The following is an 11083-nucleotide window of genomic DNA, read 5'->3' as shown; positions in this document are numbered from 1 at the left end:
AGCATTCCATTTCCTATAATGATGTGTTTTATTTGCCCAAATAGAGCTGATTTATATTTTGTTATTTTTTTTTTAGGAGAGACTTTAAAAATTTTTTTTTGTTTTAGAGAGTGGAGGGAAAGGGAGAGAGTCTCAAGCAAACTCCATGCCGAATGTGGAGTCCATCACAGGGCTTGATCTCACGACCCTGAGATCATGACCTGAGACAAAACCAAGAGTTGGATGCTTAACCCACTGAACCACCCAGGGGCCCCTAGAGATTATTTTTAAATAACATCAATCATATGACTGATCCAGAGATCATTTATTTTGCGGCTTCACTCAGAACTTGGTATAGTGTTGGCACATAATAAATACTCAACAAGTCTTTCCAGTGAACAAATGAAGGCTCGTAATAAATACTCAACAAAAGTCTTTCCACTGAACAAATGAATGAATGGAACCTTATTCTGTAAGGATTTTTTGATACAATAAGTGGTAGGGAGCCATTCGATCAATTACAGTAGGACAGTATAATAGTTACTATAGCTATTTATTGTTGCAGTTTGAGTTAAGCAAATGGAATCCCAGGCTCCACTTAATACATGCTACATATGGGACCATAGGCAAGTTATTTAACTTTTAAAAGCGACGGTTTTCTTAGCTGAAAAATGGGCTAATGATAATACCTTTCTCATATTGTTGTTAGGAGAATTAAATAAGGTAATCATGTAAAGCATTTGGCCCAAAAGCCTGATTGGTAGTAAATGTTTAATTATGTTAACTGCTGTCATTATTATCATCATCACCATTCTGTGGATATATAAACAGTGTGGATATAGGAAATAAAGATGAATGATCTGATCCCCTGGAGAGTCTGTGAAACTTGCTTTCTTTTAAATTGTGATAAAAATTTGCTTTTTAGTTGTTTGTTAACGTTCATTGATAGGAAAAGGGAGGAATATGAAGCTTGCGTTTTTGAGTCATCTATAGGTCTTTGTAATGGCCATCTTTCTATAAACTGCTGAGGCAGCGATGCCCTACTTCCCCTAAAAATCTGTTTATATCAGTGACCTTGTCTTTTTAACAGTTTAAAAAATACTGTATCAATATTATTAACACAATATGACAAAGCCAGTTTCATTCTTAGTGCACTTCTGTAAAGTTTATTGTAGGGGAGAGTAGTCAAGGGAGTTTTTGAGAGCTGTTATTCTAAAATGTATAAATGATTACCACAACTACAAAAGACATTCTTACTTTTTTTTTTTTTTTTTTTTTACCGGAACATTTATTTTGTGACGAATCATTGAAATCCTTAAGATGAACTAACTGGATGCTGCAACAGCTGCCCTCTTGGTTTAGGTGTTGTTCCTTCATGAATCTGTGCCTGAATCTGTGGTATACAATTTTTAGGTGCCTCATTCAACTGGTTCCAGTATATTTCATCTCATAGCCTTGGTGCTCCAGTTATACTTTCTCTTCCACTTGTCAAGATAGCCACATTTGCCACAGGTTGACTTCTGAAGGCGGTAGACCTTAGAGCCACAGCAGGGGCACAACGTGTGTGTCTTACTGCTATGCTTCCCAAATGATGAAGTCCCCTTCCTCATCTCTTTTCTGTGGCTGAGACCAAAGAGCAACATTCTTACAATTCTAATGCTAGATTGTAGTTATTTCCAAACCTTTTATCTTTATTTTTGATTTTTATCTTTGTGGTTTTTTTTTTTTTTTTTTTTTTTTTTTTTTTTAAGGATTTATTTGAGAGAGAGAGAGAGCTTGCACAAGTGGGGAGGGGCTGAGGGAGAGGGAGAAAGAAACCAAGCGGACTTGAGTTGAGCATGGAGCCTGATGCAGGGCTTAATCTCACAACTCTGAGATCACAGCCTGAGCTGAAATCAAGAGCCAAAGGCTTAAGCGACTGCACCACCCACACACCCCAAGGTTTTTATCTTTGGTTTTTAACTGAGTTCCCTGTTTGTTGTTGTCATTGAGATCCTTTAACTTGTGCTAAAGAAGTATCTTAGGGATATGTATATACATATGCTCTCAGAGGTGGTCTATAAAGGTTATCCAAACAAGTAGGCATCTGCTTTTTAACTGAATGACCCTCAGGTTCTGAACAGTACTAAATGGCATGCTTTTAATATGGCTTCCATTGCCTGAAAAACATCTGTACTCTATGAAATTTTTGAAGACGTGTAAATCTACTGAAATGTATTTCCACTTAGGTTACTGGTACAGCATTGTAATTTTGATGTCCAGACCTAGAACGTTAAGTTCTAAGGATTCTGAATTCTGTTGAGATATACAAAGATTTTCTTAAGGCCATGCAGTTTTTGTCACCTTTTTAGGGACCAGAGGGATGGTGTCTAACACATTGCTTTTCACAAAGTAGGCATTTAATACATATTTGTCAGTTAAGTTAAGGAATGGAGGGAACTAGAGAAGAGGTCAGTTATATGCAGGGGAACAGCTCAAGAATCTGGAAAAAGAAGTTTGCTTTATAACAGAGAGAGAAGGAGAAAGTTGGTGAATACTTAAACTTCAGGAGCAACAAAACAGCTGTAAATAATCTCAGCCTTCAAAGACTTGTCAGGATAGTACTTTTATTAGAGAAACAAGATGAGAAAATAATTTATATCAAGGACTTGTTTATGGTATTTTTAAGCTATGTTGGAAACTACTATAGAAAAATTTTTAATTATTAAAGTTTGATCAAGAAAGGTTTTGTAGTTTACCTAGAACTAATCAGAACACTGTCTCCCTTTGATTCTAATTTAATAGAGGTAGGTGTGTGTCTGTGTTACTGTCCATTGTTAAGTTACTTACAAAAATAGGCTCACCCATTCCAGGTTTTTGTGGGTTTTTTTGTTTTTTTTAAATCTAAGAAAAATAGTAGGGTTATAGGTGAATTGAAGTCTTATGAACAGTAGGTAGTATTCCAAAGAAACTAAAATAGCAAAGTTTTGGGCTCGGTCCTTAAGGAATCTGTGCTGTTAAGTTATGGAGTGTACATGTATCTGAATATTTATTCTTAGAACTTCAAGTATCACTTTATGTAAATCCCTGATCTCTGGTTTCATCCTGAACTTTAGACTCATTTTAGAGTATTGAATGCATGCCCTTATTTTAGTTTTCACCAAATCTGTTTTCACTCCATCTGATTTCTTTTTTTTTTTTTTTAAAGATTTTATTTATTTATTTGACAGAGATAGAGACAGCCAGCGAGAGAGGGAACACAAGCAGGGGGAGTGGGAGAGGAAGAAGCAGGCTCCCAACAGAGGAGCCTGATGTGGGGCTCGATCCCGTAACGCCGGGATCACGCCCTGAGCCAAAGGCAGACGCTTAACCGCTGTGCCACTCAGGCGCCCCTCCATCTGATTTCACTCCATCTGACATCAAATTAATTACCTTCTCAAATGTGATCCTCTTCACCTGTTTTCTTTTATGCAGAAAAATAATAATTATTATTTTTAAAAAACTTGTTTCTTTCCTTTTTTTAAAGATTTCACTCATTTATTTGACATGAGGGGGAGCGGCAGAGGGAGAGGGAGAAGCAGGCTCCCCACTGAGCAGGGAACCTGATGCGGGGCTTGATCCCAGGACCCAGGCGCTCCGAACAATAATTACTTTATGTATAAAAAAAATCTAGAGAAAACACAATAAACCTGAAATGAAATACTATAGGTACATTTGAAGTGCCCCTTTCTGAGTCAGTTCCTCTCCCTCTTTGCCTATAATTTTTATTCTGAATTTGACTGTCATTTCCATGCATATTTTAAACTTTTAATTTATATTGGAGACACATAAACCATATTATAGTCTGTCCTGTGAACTTAAACCATTATATATCAAAATATATCTGAAAGGATACTCAAGAAACTAGTGATATTGATTGTCTCCTGGGAGGAAAGCTGTATAACTGGAGGGAGGACAAGAATGGGAGGAAATTCTTATAATTTTAAATCATGTGTTACCTATCAAAATATAAATTAAGAAATTTTAAATTGTAAATAGTATAACTTCATAAATTCATAAATATTCATACCTATTAAATATTCCTATTTAACTATAGGACTCTTACTTTTCATGCATATTAACGTTACTGTTTTTGAGACTTAGTCATGTTGAAACATGTAGCTCTAATTCATTCTCTTGTGTGACTTTTAGTGGTTTTTTTCATTCTCATTTTGATGAACATTTAGGTTTTTTGTGCGTAATGTCATTGTTTTTGAGACTTAATGTTGGAACATGTAGCTCTAATTCATTCTCTTCTGTGAATGCACTAGTGTTTTTTTTTTTTTTTTCATTCTAGGCTTGATGGATATTTAGGTTTCTTTTCCAATCATTTTTCACTTTTACAAATAATGCTGCCATATAGTTTGTTAATTATGGCTCCTACTGCACATATATAACAGTTAGTGTAAGGCAGAATTCCCCCAAGAAGTGGGCCCTGAGTGGATTATAGGTGTATTGAGATACAGCTTTCCTTTAACCTTCAGGATGGCCAGGTGTGGCAAGAACCACCATGGGATTATATGAGGGAAGAGCCTTTCAGACTGAATCCACGGTAAATACACAGGCTTGAAAAACAGAGCAAGGGTGGCTAGTTTGAGGAATGGTAACCAAGTGAGATATAAGAAGACAGGGGTGGTAGACACACTAAAAAGTAGGAGGGAGAGGGTACAGTTTTTGTGGGGTCTAGTTTGTAAGGATTTGGGCTTGAGTCTCAGATCAGATGATACCACTTCTGTAGAAGTTCCCCTGGCTGTCTCCAAAATGTGTTTCCCTGTCTGTGTTCTCAAAGAATTTTGTAGTTTTTGGTAAGATAGTACTAAAAATACATTATCTGTTGAATTCACTAGACTAGTAGTTTCCAAAGTATGGTCTGGGAGTCCTTTGGGTTCCCTGAGACACTTTCAGTGTGTCTGCAAGGTAAAAGTTATTTTCATAGTAATACTGAGACGTTATTTGCCTTTTTCACTTTCATTTGCTCACAGTTTTACAGTGGAGTTTTCCAAAGGCTATATGGTATGTGATAGTGTAACAGATTGAATGCAGAAAGTATGAAAATCTAGATGCTTCTATTAGTACAGCCATTTTTAAAATTTGCAAAAATGTAAAGCATTGGTTAAGTGAATTAAATACATATAATTGTTTTAATTTTTAGAACTTTTAAAAATTTCGTAATTTTGATTTCTAATACAATAAGCATTAATAGAATTCATATAAATAAAAGCTCCTTGGGGTCCTGTGATAGTGTGATTTATAAAAAGAAGTATATGTTTGGTCTCCCTTCCCATTCCAGACACAGAGCTCCTAAAACTCTTGGAATTTTCTAAATGAAGAGAGCAATAAAGATCTTTCTTTGTGTTAAGGAGATGATTTTTGGAAAGCCCCTCGGTAACTAACTGAAGGTTGGGACTGTTGTCAGGGAATCAACTATGGTTAAAGGGTTGGAACTTTTAGTCCCATCCCCTGACTTCTAGGGAGGGGAGTGGGGCTGGATGTTGAATCCTCACCAGTGGCCAATGAGTTTATCTTGCTTTTTTATTTTATATAATTTTATAATTTGTATATTGCTAAAGAGTTATATTTAATTATTTTTTAATTTGTAAGAAGAATATCTTCTGGGACTTAGTATTTTTACTATATGTTATGTTGGTAAGATTATCCATGTTTTTACATTTCTATGTAATACATTTGACTGTTGTATATTATTTCATTGTGTGTTAATACCACAATTTATATACCCATTCTAATATTCAGTGGGCATTTGGATTTGTTCCCGTTACTATGTTTCTATGTACATTCTTATTCATGTCTCTGGTAATGATACATGAGAGTTTTTCTTGGATATTTTTCCAGGAATGGAATGTCGGGTGACAGGTATATGAATGTTCCACTTTGTAAAATCATGCCGAAGTGTTTTCCAGAGCAGTTGTACCATTTTACATTCTCAGCTGCATTGTATGAGAGTTCCTTTTGTTGATCCACACCCTCTCCAAAGCTTGGTAGACCTTAATTTTACTCTAATACTGTTTTTTATTTACTTTTCATTTTGTAGAAAAATTAAATTATTTTTTTCCACAAGCATCCCCACAGATAAAGAGAGTAAAGGAGGTATGAAGCTTCAGCCCCCACCACATACTTAACCACCTCCTTCTTCCTTGTCTAGAATAATGTATATGCCTCAGGCAACCCAGGGATTTTTTTTTACCTGGTGAAAAGGGGAGGTTCTTCGGAAAGATCCTTTGGAAAGTTCTCCGTTTCCAGGACACTGCATTCAGTATTGAATGCCTGGGGAGTGAGGAGAGGCTTGCAGGTGGAGGTCTGGGTAATGGGTCCTGAAAATCCACTTGGTGCTGGGTTGAGCAGGAGCTAAGGCTGAAGAAGGCCAACAATATTACTTTCTAAATGACCTTTTCCATGTTATTATGTTCTTTTTGTTTTTTCCCATGTTTATTGAGATGTATTTTACATATAACATTGTTTTAGTCCAAGGTGTACAACATAATTATTTGATGTGTGTGTGTGTGTATGTGTGTGTATAGCAAAATGACTACCACAGTAAGTTTAGTTAACATCAATCACCTCACATAATTTTTTTTCTTGTGATGATAACTTTTAAGATTACTCTCTTAGCAACTTTCAGATATATAATACAGTATTGTTTTGATGGTGACTATATGTCACCATGCTGTACATTACATCCCCAGAATTTATTTATAAATGGGAATTTTTACCTTTTGGCTACCTTTACCTGTTATTCCCCCACCCTTATCTCTGGCAACCACCAATTTGTTCTCTGTTTCTAGGAGTTTGGTTTTTTTTAGATTCCATATAAAAGTGAGATCATACAGTATTTCCCTTTCTCTGTCTGGCTTATTTCATGGAGCATAATGCCATCAGTGTCCATCCATGTGTTGCAAATGGCACGATTTCCTTCTTTTTGTGGTTGAATAATACTGCATTTTATATGTGTATATATATATAGTTGATCTTTGAACCGTGGGGGGGGGTTGGGACACTGTGCAGTTGAAAATCCTCTTATACCTTTGATTCCTCCAAAACTTTACTAATAGCCTACTGTTGACCAGAAGCCTTACTGATAACATAGTCAATTAACACATACATTGTATATGTATTATATACTGTATTCTTACAATAACATAGGATAGAGAAAAAATGTTATTTAAAAAATCATAAGGAAGAGAAAGTACATTTACAGTACTATACTATATCAAAAAAAAAAAACCCCACATATAAGTGAACCCATGCAGTTCAAACCTTTGTGTATCAGGGCCAACTTATATACAGCACCACATTTCCTTTTTCTCTTCATCTGTCACTGGACATTTCTATTGTTTCCATGTCTTTGTTATAGTAAATAATGTTGCAGCAAATATGGGAGTACAGATATATTTTTGAGATAATGATATCTGTTCATTCTGATACATGATACCTTAGGTTCTTAAGTTTGGCACAGCACTTCTAGAGGATTTTAATTTATTCGTGATAATGTTTAATTGTTAACTTACACCATAAGTTTTGTAATTGTCATTATCATAGGTTTAAAAATCTAGCAGATGTACATACCCTTAATCTTCACTACTTGTCCCCCCAACCAAAAGCAAGGGTTTATTTCCATTCATTTATATTCATTTATATTTTCTTTTATATATCCTATATAGGTCTTAAAATAGAAACTTTAAAAAAAAATTTTATTACTCTTTTAAACCTTCATGGCATTTCTAGTACTAGATTAAATAAAAGTAGTCTCAGGAGCCAACTTTGGCTTTTGTTCATAAAAAGAATAATTATTCTAATGATTTTCTGTCTTTTAAATGGGCAATATTATGCATAATACTTTGGGATGACTCTGGATCTGGATTTCATACATCTTGTAGTGAACACTATGGCTACTTCTTCCATATCTTTTTTTTTTCTGGTCTTGATATCTGCCTGTATTTTCATGCCGGTATCCATCATTCTTACCTGTGTACAGGTAGCCTGTGTTGTTTGAGAAAACTGCTCCACCTCCATCTGTTTTAGCCAGTCAGATTCCATTTCCTGGTGACAGGAATTGATTCTAGGTGGATATGTGATTTAGGCTGATCTAAACAAGGTACATTTCAGAGCTCTTGCTTAGAATTCTGGCTCAGAGTACTTGGTGGCTGGCAGCCTTCCTTTAGCACTTAGGGAATCTGGCTTTGGGATGAAATTTGTATTATGGATGGTAGAATGACATACAAAGGAAAATTTCTTGATGCTCTTGTTAACTGCTGAATCAGACAACTTGATGTATATCCTTCCTTGGATGTTAGTTACACAAACCAAAAAATTCCTATAGTGTTTTAATTCCTTAAATTGAAATCATATTACTTGCAGTTGAGTAGTAATTGAGATCCTTACTCTAATTTCTAATTTATATATACGTATATATAATATAAGGAGGAATTTCCTTTACCGAACTGGCTAGAGATTGCTTTCTCTTCTTTGTCTCTCCCTCCGTCTCTCTCTCTCTCTCCCTTTCTTTCTTTCTGTCTTTTTTTCCTCTCTCTCTATTTTTTTTTTTGTTTTGTTTTATCTTGGTTTTTTTTGTAAATTCTGTTGTCGCTTTAGGCTCAACTTTGGCCCGTTTTCCTCCATTTCAATGTCCTATTGAGGTCTTCTCCGTATAAGAAGGAGGGAAGAACTGTATCTTCCTTCAACCCTCCCCTTCACCTCCCAACTGTTTTTGTCCAGTTCAGTGCTATTCTTTGGGGGGGGGGGGCAGTGAAAGAGAGAAGAGGAGAAAGAGGAAATGTCAGATTAACCTATCTTGCCTTGAGATCCCAACAACCCTTTGTTCTCATAGACTCTGCCCTTCTGTTCCAGTTGCTCATCCTACCCTAGGAGGTAAGAGTCACCACTTCTGTGGCAAGGACTGTAATGAGTTAGGAGGCATTCTTGTCATTGAAATTCTGATTTTTTTTTAATTTTTATTTTTTTAATTTTTTTTATTATATTATGTTACTAACCATACAGTACATCTCTGGTTTCTGATGTAAAGTTCGATGATTCATTAGTTGCGTAAAACACCCAGTGCACCATGCAATACGTGCCCTCCTTACTACCCATCACCAGTCTATCCCATTCCCCCACCCCCCTCCCCTCTGAAGCCCTCAGTTTATTTCTCAGAGTCCATAGTCTCTCATGCTTCATTCCCCCTTCTGATTACCCCCCCTTCTTTATCCCTTTCTTCCCCTACTGATCTTCCTAGTTCTTATGTTCCATAGACGAGAGAAATCATATGGTAATTGTCTTTCTCTGCTTGACTTATTTCACTTAGCATTATCTCCTCCAGTGCCGTCCATGTTGCAGCAAATGTTGAGAACTCGTTCTTTCTGATAGCTGAGTAATATTCCATTGTATATATGGACCACAGCTTCTTAATCCAGTCATCTGTTGAAGGGCATCTCGGTTCCTTCCACGATTTAGCTATTTTGGACAATGTTGCTATGAACATTGGGGTGCATGTGGCCCTTCTCTTCACTATGTCTGTATCTTTGGGGTAAATACCCAGTAGTGCAATGGCTGGGTCATAGGGTAGCTCAATTTTTAACTTTTTAAGGGACCTCCACACTGTTTTCCAGAGTGGCTGTACCAACTTGCATTCCCACGAACAATGTAGAAGGGATCCCCTTTCTCCACATCCTCTCCAGCAATTGTTGTTTCCTGCCTTGTCAATTTTTGCCATTCTAACTGGCGTAAGGTGGTATCTTAGTGTGGTTTTGATTTGAATTTCCCTGATGGCTAATGATTTTGAACATTTTTTCATGTGTCTGTTAGCCATTTGCATGTCTTCATTGGAAAAGTGTCTGTTCATATCTTCTGCCCATTATATGATTTATTTGTTTCTCGCGTATTGAGTTTGAGAAGTTCTTTGTAGATCTTGGATACCAGTCTTTTATCTGTAGTATCATTTGCCAATATATTCTCCCATTCCGTGGGCTGCCTCTTAGTTTTTTTGACTGTTTCCTTGGCTGTGCAGAAGCTTTTTATCTTGATAAAGTCCCACAGGTTCATTTTATCTTTTGTTTCTCTTGCCTTTGGAGATGTGTCATGAAATAGGTTGCTTTGGCCGATGTCGTAGAGGTTGCTGCCTATGTTCTCCTCAAGGATTTTGATGGATTCCTGTCTCACATCGAGGTCTTTCATCCATTTAGAGTTTATCTTTGTGTATGGTGTGAGAGAGTGGTCAAGTTTCATTCTTTTGCATGTAGCTGTCCAATTTTCCCAGCACCATTTATTGAAGAGACTGTCTTTTTTCCACCGGATGTTTTTTCCTGCTTTATCAAAGATTAGTTGCCCAAAGAGCCGAGGGTCCATTTCTGGGTTCTCTGTTCTGTTCCATTGGTCTATGTGTCTGTTTTTGTGCCAGTACCATGCTGTCTTTGTGATCACGGCTTTGTAGTACAGCTCGAAATCTGGCATTGTGATGCCCCCAGCTTTGTTTTTCCTTTTCAACAGTTCCTTGGCGATTTGGGGCCTTTTCTGGTTCCATACAAATTTAAGGACTATTTGTTCCAGTTCTTAGAAAAATGTCATCGGTATTTTGATCGGGATAGCTTTGAAAGTGTAGATTGCTCTGGGTAGCATGGACATTTTAACTATGCTAATTCTTCCGATCCATGAGCATGGAATATTTTTCCATCTTTTGTGTCTTCCTCAATGTCTTTCAAGAGTGATTTATAGTTTCTAGAATATAGGTCCTTTACATCTCTGGTTAAGTTAATTCCAAGGTAACGTATGGTTTTTGGTGCTATTGTAAATGGGATGGATTCCCTAATTTCTCTTTCTTCAGTCTCATTATTCGTGTATAGAAATGCAACTGATTTCTGAGCATTGATTTTGTATCCCGCCACATTACTGAATTGCTCTATAACTTCTAATAGTTTGGGAGTGGATTTTCATGTAGAGTATCATGTCATCTGCGAAGAGAGACATTTTGACTTCTTCTTTGCCGATTTGGATACCTTTTATCCCTTTTTGTTGTCTGATTGCTGTTGCAAGGACTTCTAGTACTATGTTGAATAATAGTGGCGAGAGTGGGCATCCT

At 36.5% G+C, this 11083-nt stretch overlaps 1 protein-coding gene across 1 annotated transcript in view; it reads left to right on the top strand.

The window, feature by feature from the left end:
• TBCA (tubulin folding cofactor A) overlaps positions 1–11083 on the top strand; it is an 80603-nt gene that overhangs the window by 5530 nt on the left and 63990 nt on the right. The window lies entirely within an intron of this gene.

Source organism: Ursus arctos, unplaced genomic scaffold, assembly GCF_023065955.2.
Source record: "Ursus arctos isolate Adak ecotype North America unplaced genomic scaffold, UrsArc2.0 scaffold_5, whole genome shotgun sequence".
NCBI classification, from domain to species: domain Eukaryota; kingdom Metazoa; phylum Chordata; class Mammalia; order Carnivora; family Ursidae; genus Ursus; species Ursus arctos.
This window is presented reverse-complemented; position numbering and strand designations above follow the sequence as displayed.